Source organism: Leptinotarsa decemlineata, unplaced genomic scaffold (genome assembly GCF_025532065.1).
Source record: "Leptinotarsa decemlineata unplaced genomic scaffold, Ldec_3_MD MMD2_tig00026354_RagTag_RagTag, whole genome shotgun sequence".
NCBI lineage: Eukaryota > Metazoa > Arthropoda > Insecta > Coleoptera > Chrysomelidae > Leptinotarsa > Leptinotarsa decemlineata.
Window position 1 is genome coordinate 19,011,530 of NW_027412702.1, and position 13,109 is coordinate 19,024,638.

Consider the following 13,109-nt stretch of genomic DNA (forward strand, 5'->3'; position numbering starts at 1 on the left):
CAAATTTTCGATAATGATACAGTCTCATTGTCGTCTAATGTCCATGTGATATTGATATTATACAGATCATTTTGACCCTGGGTTGACGATAATACAGTTTTATCGTCGTTTCATAATATTTGTTAATTATTACAATTCAAAAGCTGGCTATAACCCTAAAAATAAATTCGAAAATGATACAGGCTCATTGTCGTCTAATGTTCATATGATATATCGATATGATACAGTTCATTTTGATCCTGAGTTAAAGATAATATAGTTTTATCGTCTTTTAATAATATTGTTCATTATTCCAATTCAAAAGCTGGCTGTAACTCTAAAACAAATTTTCGATAATGATAGTCTCATTATCGCCTAATGTTCATGTGATATTGATATGATACAGCTCATTTCGACCCTGAGTTGACGATAATACAGTTTTATCGTCGTTTCATAATATTGTTAATTATTCCAATTCAAAACCTGGCTATGACTGTAAAAATAAATTCGATATTGATAAAGGCTCATTGTCGTCTAATGTTCATGTGATATTGATATGATACAGTTCATTTTGACCTTGAGTTGTCGATAATACAGTTTTATCGTTGTTTCATAATATTGTCGAATACTCCAATTCAAAAGCTGGCTATAACTAAAAAAAATCGATAATAATACAGGCTCATTGTCGTTTAATGTTCATGTGATGTATTGATATGATTCAGCTTATTTTGACCCTGAGTTGACGATAATACAGTTTCATCGTCGTTTCATAATATTGTCAATTATTCCAATTCAAAAGCTGGCTATAACTCTAAAAATAAATTCGAATATGATAAGGCTCTTTGTCGTCTAATGTTCATGTGATATTGATATGATACAACTCATTTTTACCCTGAGTAAAAAAAAATTCAATAATGATACAGGCTCTTTGTCGTCAAATGTTCATGTGATATTGATATGATACAGCTCATTTTGACGATAATACAGATTTATCGTCGTTGTTAATAATTCCAATTCAAAAGTTTGCTATAACTCTGAAAAAAAAATCGATAATGATACAGGCTCATTGTCGTCTAATGTTCATATGATATATCGATATGATACAGTTCATTTCGATCCTGAGTTGACGATAATATAGTTTTATCGTCTTTTCATAATATTGTTCATTATTCCAATTCAAAAGCTGGCTATAACTCTAAAACGAATTTTCGATAATGATACAGTCTCATTGTCGTCTAATGTTCATGTGAAATTGATATGATACAGCTCATTTCGATCCTGAGTTGACTATTATAATATAGTTTTATCATCGTTTCATAATATTGTATATTATTCCAATTCAAAACCTGGCTATAACTCTAAAACAAATTTTCGATAATGATACAGTCTCATTGTCGTCTAATGTTCATGTGATATTGATATAATACAGCTCATTTCGATCCTGAGTTCACGATAATATAGTTTTATCGTCGTTTCATAATATTGTTAATTATTCCAATTCGAAACCTGGCTATAACTCTAGAAAAAAATTCGATATCGATAAAGATTGTCGTTTGTTCATATGATATTGATATTATACAGTTTATTTTGACCCTGAGTTGACGATAATACGGTTTTATCGTCGCTTCATAATATTGTTAATTATTCCAATTCAAAATCTGCCCATATATCTAAAAAAAAATTTACTCATTATTGTCTAATGTTCATGTGATAATAATATAATACAGCTCATTTTGACCCTGAGTTGACGATAATACAGTTTTATCGTCATTTCACAATATTGTTAATCATTCCAATTCAAAAACTGGCTATAACTGTAAAAATAAATTCGATAGTGATACAGGTTCATTGTTGTCCAGTGTTCATGTGATATTGATTGATACAGCTCATTTTGACCCTGAGTAGACGATAACACAGTTTTTTCGTCGTTTCATAATATTGTTAATTATTTCAATTCAAAAACTGGCTATAACTCTGAAAAGAAATTCGTAAATGATACAGGCTCATTGTCATCTAATGTTCATGTGATAATGATATGATACAGCTCATTTTGACCCTGAGTTGACGATAATACAGTTTTATCGTCGTTTCATGATATTGGTAATTATTCCAATTCAAAAACTGGCTATAACTCTAAAAAGAAATTCGTAAATGATACAGGCTCATTGTCATCTGATGTTCATGTGATAATGATATGATACAGCTCATTTTGACCCTGAGTTGACAATAATACAGTTTTATCGTCGTTTCATAATATTGTTAATTATTCCAATTCAAAAGCTGGCTGTAACTCTAAAACAAATTTTCGATAATGATACAGTCTCATTGTCGTCTAATGTCCATGTGATATCGATATTATACAGATCATTTTGACCCTGAGTTGACGATAATACAGTGTTATCGTCGTTTCATGATATTGGTAATTATTCCAATTCAAAAACTGGCTATAACTCTGAAAAGAAATTCGTAAATGATACAGGCTCATTGTCATCTAATGTTCATGTGATGATGATATGATACAGCTCATTTTGACCCTGAGTTGACAATAATACAGTTTTATTGTCGTTTCATAATATTGTTAATCATTCCAATTCAAAAGCTGGCTGTAACTCTAAAACAAATTTTCGATAATGATACAGTCTCATCATCGCCTAATGTTCATGTGATATTGATATTATACAGATCATTTTGACCCTGAGTTGACGATAATACAGTTTTATCGTCGTTTCATGATATTGGTAATTATTCCAATTCAAAAACTGGCTATAACTCTAAAAAGAAATTCGTAAATGATACAGGCTTATTGTCATCTAATGTTCATGTGATAATGATATGATACAGCTCATTTCGACCCTGAGTTGACGATAATACAGTTTCATCGTCGTTTCATAATATTGTTAATTATTCCAATTCAAAAGCTGGCTATAACTCTAAATAAAATTTCGATAATGATACAGGCTCATTGTCGTCTAATGTTCATGTGATATTAATATAATACAGCTCATTCTGACCCTGAGTTGTCGATAATACAGTTTTATCGTCGTTTCATAATATTGTTAATTATTCCAATTCAAAAGCTGCCTATAACTCTAAAAATAAATTCGATTATGATACAGGCTCTTCGTCGTCTCATGTTCATGTGATATTGATATGATGAGCTCATTTTGACCCTGAGTAAAAAAAAATTCAATAATGATACAGGCTCTTTGTCGTCAAATGTTCATGTGATATTGATATGATACAGCTCATTTTGACCATGAGTTGACGATAATACAGATTTATCGTCGTTGTTAATTCCAATTCAAAGGCTGGCTATGACTCTGAAAAAAAATCGATAATGATACAGGCTCATTGTCGTCTAATGTTCATATGAAATATTGATATGATACAGTTCATTTCGATCCTGAGTTGACGATAATATAGTTTTATCGTCTTTTCATAATATTGTTCATTATTCCAATTCAAAAGCTGGCTATAACTCTAAAACAAATTTTCGATAATGATACAGTCTCATTGTCGTCTAATGTTCATGTGATATTGATATGATACAGCTCATTTCGATCCCGAGTTGACTATAATATAGTTTTATCGTCGTTTCATAATATTGTATATTATTCCAATTCAAAACCTGGCTATAACTCTAAAAATAAATTCGATTATGATACAGGCTCTTTGTCGTCTAATGTTCATGTGATGTTTTGATATGATTCAGCTTATTTTGACCCTGAGTTCACGATAATACAGTTTTATCGTTGTTTCATAATATTGTTAAATACTCCAATTCAAAAGCTGGCTATAACTAAAAAAAATCGATAATAATACAGGCTCATTGTCGTTTAATGTTCATGTGATGTATTGATATGATTCAGCTTATTTTGACCCTGAGTTGACGATAATACAGTTTCATCGTCGTTTCATAATATTGTCAATTATTCCAATTCAAAAGCTGCCTATAACTCTAAAAATAAATTCGATTATGATACAGGCTCTTCGTCGTCTCATGTTCATGTGATATTGATATGATGAGCTCATTTTGACCCTGAGTAAAAAAAAATTCAATAATGATACAGGCTCTTTGTCGTCAAATGTTCATGTGATATTGATATGATACAGCTCATTTTGACCATGAGTTGACGATAATACAGATTTATCGTCGTTGTTAATTCCAATTCAAAGGCTGGCTATGACTCTGAAAAAAAATCGATAATGATACAGGCTCATTGTCGTCTAATGTTCATATGAAATATTGATATGATACAGTTCATTTCGATCCTGAGTTGACGATAATATAGTTTTATCGTCTTTTCATAATATTGTTCATTATTCCAATTCAAAAGCTGGCTATAACTCTAAAACAAATTTTCGATAATGATACAGTCTCATTGTCGTCTAATGTTCATGTGATATTGATATGATACATACAGCTCATTTCGATCCCGAGTTGACTATAATATAGTTTTATCGTCGTTTCATAATATTGTATATTATTCCAATTCAAAACCTGGCTATAACTCTAAAAATAAATTCGATTATGATACAGGCTCTTTGTCGTCTAATGTTCATGTGATATTGATATGATACAGCTTATTTCGACCCTGAGTAAAAAAATTCAATAATGATACAGGCTCTTTGTCATCAAATGTTCATGTGATATTGATATGATACAGTTCATTTTGACCCTGAGTTGACGATAATACAGATTTATCGTCGCTGTTAATCATTCCAATTCAAAAGCTGGCTAGAACTCTGAGAAAAAATCGATAATGATACAGGCTCATTGTCGTCTAATGTTCATATGATATATTGATATGATACAGCTCATTTCGATCCTGAGTTGACGATAATATAGATTCATCGTCTTTTCATGATATTGTTCATTATTCCAATTCAAAAGCTGGCTGTAACTCTAAAACAAATTTTCGATAATGATACAGTCTCATTATCGCCTAATGTTCATGTGATATTGATATGATACAGCTCATTTCGACCCTGAGTTGACGATAATACAGTTTTATCGTCATTTCATAATATTGCTAATCATTCCAATTCAAAAACTGGCTATAACTGTAAAAATAAATTCGATATTGATAAAGGCTCATTGTCGTCTAATGTCCATGTGATATTGATATTATACAGATCATTTTGACCCTGAGTTGACTATAATACAGTTTTATCGTCGTTTCATAATATTTGTTAATTATTACAATTCAAAAGCTGGCTATAACTCTAAAAATAAATTCGAAAATTATACAGGCTCATTGTCGTCTAACGTTCATATGATATATTGATATGATACAGCTCATTTCGATCCTGAGTTGACGATAATATAGATTTATCGTCTTTTCATGATATTGTTCATTATTCCAATTCAAAAGCTGGCTGTAACTCTAAAACAAATTTTCGATAATGATACAGTCTCATTATCGCCTAATGTTCATGTGATATTGATATGATACAGCTCATTTCGACCCTGAGTTGACGATAATACAGTTTTATTGTCGTTTCATAATATTGTTAATTATTCCAATTCAAAACCTGGCTATGACTCTAAAAATAAATTCGATATTGATAAAGGCTCATTGTCGTCTAATGTTCATGTGATATTGATATGATACAGTTCATTTCGACCCTGAGTTGTCGATAATACAGTTTTATCGTTGTTTCATAATATTGTCAATTATTCCAATTCAAAAGCTGGATATAACTCAAAAAAAAATCGATAATGATACAGGCTCATTGTCGCCTAATGTTCATGTGATGTATTGATATGATTCAGCTTATTTTGACCCTGAGTTCACGATAACACAGTTTTATCGTTGTTTCATAATATTGTTAAATACTCCAATTCAAAAGCTGGCTATAACTAAAAAAAAATAGATAATAATACAGGCTCATTGTCGTTTAATGTTCATGTGACATATCGATATGATTCAGCTCATTTTGACCCTGAGTTGACGATAATACAGTTTCATCGTCGTTTCATAATATTGTCAATTATTCCAATTCAAAAGCTGGCTATAACTCTAAAAATAAATTCGATTATGATAAGGCTCTTTGTCGTCTAATGTTCATGTGATATTGATATGATACAACTCATTTTTACCCCGAGTAAAAAAAATTCAATAATGATACAGGCTCTTTGTCGTCAAATGTTCATGTGATATTGATATGATACAGCTCATTTTGACCATGAGTTGACGAAAATACAGATTTATCGTCGTTGTTAATAATTCCAATTCAAAAGTTTGCTATAACTCTGAAAAAAAAAATCGATAATGATACAGGCTCATTGTCGTCTAATGTTCATATGATATATCGATATGATACAGTTCATTTCGATCCTGAGTTGACGATAATATAGTTTTATCGTCTTGTCATAATATTGTTCATTATTCCAATTCAAAAGCTGGCTATAACTCTAAAACAAATTTTCGATAATGATACAGTCTCATTGTCGTCTAATGTTCATGTGATATTGATATGATACAGCTCATTTCGATCCTGAGTTGACTATAACATAGTTTTATCGTCGTTTCATAATATTGTTAATTATTCCAATTCAAATCTGGCTATAACTCTAAAAAAAATTCGATATCGATACAGATTGTCGTATGTTCATATGATATCGTTATTATACAGTTTATTTTGACACTGAGTTGACGATAATACGGTTTTATCGTCGCTTCATAATATGGTTATTTATTCCAATTCAAAATCTGCCTATATATCTAAAAAAAAATTTACTCATTATTGTCTAATGTTCATGTGATAATAATATAATACAGCTCATTTTGACCCTGATTTGACGATAATACAGTTTTATCGTCATTTCATAATATTGTTAATCATTCCAATTCAAAAACTGGCTATAACTGTAAAAATGATTCGATAGTGATACAGGTTCATTGTTGTCCATTGTTCATGTGATATTGATTGATACAGCTCATTTTGACCCTGAGTAGACGATAACACAGTTTTTTCGTCGTTTCATAATATTGTTAATTATTTCAATTCAAAAGCTTGCCATAACTCTAAAACAAATTTTCGATAATGATACAGTCTCATTGTCGTCTAATGTCCATGTGATATTGATATTCTACAGATCATTTTGACCCTGAGTTGACGATAATACAGTTTTATCGTCGTTTCATAATATTTGTTAATTATTACAATTCAAAAGCTGGCTATAACTCTAAAAATAAATTCGATTATGATAAGGCTCTTTGTCGTCTAATGTTCATGTGATATTGATATGATACAACTCATTTTTACCCTGAGTAAAAAAAAATTCAATAATGATACAGGCTCTTTGTCGTCGAATGTTCATGTGATATTGATATGATACAGCTAATTTTGACCATGAGTTGACGATAATACAGATTTATCGTCGTTGTTAATAATTCCAATTCAAAAGCTTGCTATAACTCTGAAAAAAAAAATCGATAATGATACAGGCTCATTGTCGTCTAATGTTCATATGATATATCGATATGATACAGTTCATTTTGATCCTGAGTTAAATATAATATAGTTTTATCGTCTTTTAATAATATTGTTCATTATTCCAATTCAAAAGCTGGCTATAACTCTAAAACAAATTTTCGATAATGATACAGCCTCATTGTCGTCTAATGTTCATGTGATATTGATATGATACAGCTCATTTCGATCCTGAGTTGACTATAATATAGTTTTATCGTCGTTTCATAATATTGTATATTATTCCAATTCAAAACCTGGCTATAACTCTAAAACAAATTTTCGATAATGATACAGTCTCATTGTCGTCTAATGTTCATGTGATAATAATATAATACAGCTCATTTCGATCCTGAGTTGACGATAATATGGTTTTATCGTCGTTTCATAATATTGTTAATTATTCCAATTCAATATCTGGCTATAACCTAAAAAAAAAATTCGATATCGATACAGATTGTCGTCTAATGTTCATGTGATATTGATATTATACAGTTTATTTTTACCCTGAGTTGACGATAATACGGTTTTATCGTCGCTTCATAATATTGTTAATTATTCCAATTCAAAAGCTGGCTATAACTCAAAAAACAATCGATAATGATACAGGCTCATTGTCGTCTAATGTTCATGTGATGTATTGATATGATTCAGCTCATTTTGACCCTGAGTTCACGATAATACAGTTTTATCGTTGTTTCATAATATTGTTAAATACTCCAATTCAAAAGCTGGCTATAACTAAAAAAAATCGATAATAATACAGGCTCATTGTCGTTTAATGTTCATGTGATGTATTGATATGATCAGCTTATTTTGACCCTGAATTGACGATAATACAGTTTCATCGTCGTTTCATAATATTGTCAATTATTCCAATTCAAAAGCTGGCTATAACTCTAGAAATAAATTCGATTATGATAAGGCTTTTTGTCGTCTAATGTTCATGTGATATTGATATGATACAACTCATTTTTACCCTGAGTAAAAAAAAAATCAATAATGATACAGGCTCTTTGTCATCAATGTTCATGTGATATTAATATGATACAGCTCATTTCGACCATGAGTTGACGATAATACAGATTTATCGTCGTTGTTAATAATTCCAATTCAAAAGCTTGCTATAACTCTGAAAAAAAAAATCGATAATGATACAGGCTCATTGTCGTCTAATGTTCATATGATATATCGATATGATACAGTTCATTTCGATCCTGAGTTGACGATAATATAGTTTTATCGTCTTTTAATAATATTGTTCATTATTCCAATTCAAAAGCTAACTATAACTATAAAACAAATTTTCGATAATGATACAGTCTCATTGTCGTCTAATGTTCATGTGATATTGATATGATACACCTCATTTTGATCCTGAGTTGACTATAATATAGTTTTATCGTCGTTTCATAATATTGTATATTATTCCAATTCAAAACCTGGCTATAACTCTAAAACAAATTTTCGATAATGATACAGTCTCATTGTCGTCTAATGTTCATGTGATATTAATATAATACAGCTCATTTCGATCCTGAGTTGACGATAATATGGTTTTATCGTCGTTTCATAATATTGTTGATTATTACAATTCAAAATCTTGCTATAACCTAAAAAAAATTCGATATCGATACAGATTGTCGTCTAATGTTCATGTGATATTGATATTATACAGTTTATTTTGACCCTGAGTTGACGATAATACGGTTTTATCGTCGCTTCATAATATTGTTAATTATTCCAATTCAAAAGCTGGCTATAACTCAAAAAAAAATCGATAATGATACAGGCTCATTGTCGTCTAATGTTCATGTGATGTATTGATATGATTCAGCTTATTTTGACCCTGAGTTCACGATAATACAGTTTTATCGTTGTTTCATAATATTGTTAAATACTCCAATTCAAAAGCTGGCTATAACTAAAAAAAAATCGATAATAATACAGGCTCATTGTCGTTTAATGTTCATGTGATGTATTGATATGATCAGCTTATTTTGACCCTGAATTGACGATAATACAGTTTCATCGTCGTTTCATAATATTGTCAATTATTCCAATTCAAAAGCTGGCTATAACTCTAAAAATAAATTCGATTATGATAAGGCTTTTTGTCGTCTAATGTTCATGTGATATTGATATGATACAACTCATTTTTACCCTGAGTAAAAAAAATTCAATAATGATACAGGCTCTTTGTCGTCAAATGTTCATGTGATATTGATATGATACAGCTCATTTTGACCATGAGTTGACGATAATACAGATTTATCGTCGTTGTTAATAATTCCAATTCAAAAGCTTGCTATAACTCTGAAAAAAAAATCGATAATGATACAGGCTCATTGTCGTCTAATGTTCATATGATATATCGATATGATACAGTTCATTTCGATCCTGAGTTGACGATAATATAGTTTTATCGTCTTTTAATAATATTGTTCATTATTCCAATTCAAAAGCAGGCTATAACTCTAAAACAAATTTTCGATAATGATACAGTCTCATTGTCGTCTAATGTTCATGTGATATTGATATGATACAGCTCATTTCGATCCTGAGTTGACTATAATATAGTTTTATCGTCGTTTCATAATATTGTATATTATTCCAATTCAAAACCTGGCTATAACACTAAAACAAATTTTCGATAATGATACAGTCTCATTGTCGTCTAATGTTCATGTGATATTAATATAATACAGCTCATTTCGATCCTGAGTTGACGATAATATAGTTTTATCGTCGTTTCATAATATTGTTAATTATTCCAATTCAAAATCTGGCTATAACTCTAAAAAAAAATTCGATATCGATACAGATTGTCGTCTAATGTTCATGTGATTTATCGATATGATACAGCTCATTTCGACCATGAGTTGACGATAATACGGTTTTATCGTCGCTTCATAATATTGTTAATTATTCCAATTCAAAATCTGCCTATATATCTAAAAAAAAATTTACTCATTATTGTCTAATGTTCATGTGATAATATTATGATACAGCTCATTTTGACCCTGAGTTGACGATAATACAGTTTTATCGTCATTTCATAATATTGTTAATCATTCCAATTCAAAAACTGCCTATAACTGTAAAAATAAATTCGATAGTGATACAGGTTCATTGTTGTCCATTGTTCATGTGATATTGATTGATACAGCTCATTTTGACCCTGAGTAGACGATAACACAGTTTTTTCGTCGTTTCATAATATTGTTAATTATTTCAATTCAAAAGCCTGCTATAACTCTAAAACGAATTTTCGATAATGATACAGTCTCATTGTCGTCTAATGTTCATGTGATATTGATATTATACAGCTCATTTCGATCCTGAGTTGACGATAATATAGTTTTATCGTCGTTTCATAATATTGTTAATTATTCCAATTCAAAAGCTGGCTATAACTCTAAATTAAATTTCGATAATGATACAGGCTCATTGTCATCTAATGTTCATGTGATATTGATATTTTACAGATCATTTTGAACCTGAGTTGACGATAATACAGTTTTATCGTCGTTTTATAATATCGGTAATTATTCCAATGCAAAAGCTGACTATAACTCTAAAAAAATTTTCGATAATGATACAGGCTCATTGTCGTCTAATGTTGATGTGATATGGATACGATACAGCTCATTCTGACCCTGAGTTGTCGGTAATAGTTTTATCGTCGTTACATAATAATGTTCCAATTCAAAAGCTGGCTTATAACCCAAAAAAAAATCAATAATCATACAGGCTCAGTGTCGTCTAATGTTCCTGTGATATCATTATGATACAGCTCATTTTGACCCAGAGTTGACGATAGTACAGTTTTATGGTTGTTCCATGACATTGTTAATTATGCCAAATCGAAAGCTTGTTTATAACTCTAAAAAAATCGATAAAAATAATCGTATAATATTCGTTGGTTTTAATGTGATACGGTAGTTTTTGATTCTGAGTTGACAATAATACAGTTTTATCGTCGTTTCATAAAATTGTTTGATATTCCATTTCAAAAACTGGTTTATAACTCTGAGATGTGTTTTCGATAATGAAGCCTATTTTAATTCCGAGTTGGCGATAACACAGTTTGATGGTGGTTTCATGATATTGGTTAGTACCAAATCAAAAACTGGCTTATAACTCTTAGATTTTTTTTGATAATGATACAGGCTCATTGTCGTCGAATATTCGTGGGGGTTGATAGTTTCAAGCTAATTTCGATTCTGAGTTGAAGATAATACAGTTTTATCGTCGATTAAGAAAATTGTTGAATATTCCATTTGATTATAACTAACTCTAAGATTCTTTGTCGATGATACTACAATCTCATTTTCATCTAATATTTCTGTTATTTTGCTATGATGAAAATCATTTCGATTCTCAATTGACAATAATACAGTTCTCACATCGTTCGAGAATATTGTTTATTATTCAATGTAAAAATCTGATATATAACTCTGATTCATTTTTGATAGTGATACAGGCTCATTATCGTTTTATTTTCATTGAATTGATATCACAAATTATTTGTCATTCTAAGTTAATGATAATACGATCTCATCGTCATAGCAGAATATCGTCTTTTTCGATTTTTACCGTCATTTCAGAATATTGTTTCATTCGATTGCAAAAACTGACGCAATAGTTACGAAACACCCTAAGTTTTTCTTTGATAATGATACAGGCTCATTGTCGTCTAATAATTCGTTGGGTTTAATATGATAAAGCTATGTTTGATTCTGAGTTGACGATAATAATAGTCTCATCGTTGTTTAGGAATATTTCTTCAATTCCATTTCAAAAACTAACTTCTCATTTTACGTTGTTCTTTACTATCGATATGAAACTTCCAGAATAATGTTAATTCTCGAAGTTTTTCATTGACGTTGATACAGTTTGATGTTTGATTAGTTTTTGAATCGTTATATGTTAATGTTCATTATAATTTTGTGTAATAGCGAAATTGAAAATTTATATCATTGTTTTCAATAAATTTGTTGATATATAATGAAGTGTTTCATTTTAGACAGATCCACATCTCATATCAGAAATATTGAAGTCGAACATTCCGAAATATCTGACATTGTGTCTATGCAGTTAATTTCTATCTATATATAGCGACACCTCAGTTAACAAACCTGTTTTCCTACAGCGACAAAATTACTTTGACGAGTGTATTTCTGAATATCACCTATAATCAAAGAAGCCGAAATCAATTAAGTACAGGTCATTTCATTTACTTCAAAACTTCCTCGCTCTGAAGGAACAAATTTTTATAGCCGAAATAGAAGTTTTCATTTACAGGGTTCACAACTTTCATCAGATAATCCATCATTGATACACACAGATAAAGATCTGTACACTTGTTCAGATGCTGAATGGACCCTGAGAGAGTTCAGTTTTCATTCACATTCAGAGGATTGCCATAAAAAACGATCGCTGTTGATTCTTAATGACATTTCCGCCTCTCAGGTAAAATGATGGAAACATAAAATTAGAACATTTTTCACTAATTGAAAAAGTACATACAGTTATACATTGTTCATTACCTTTTTATTCATTTTTTCCTAATCTAATTGTGATATACAAAACTGTCATTTAAAGTTTGGGTCGAAAGTTGTTCAAATTTTATGTGAGTAATCATGAAG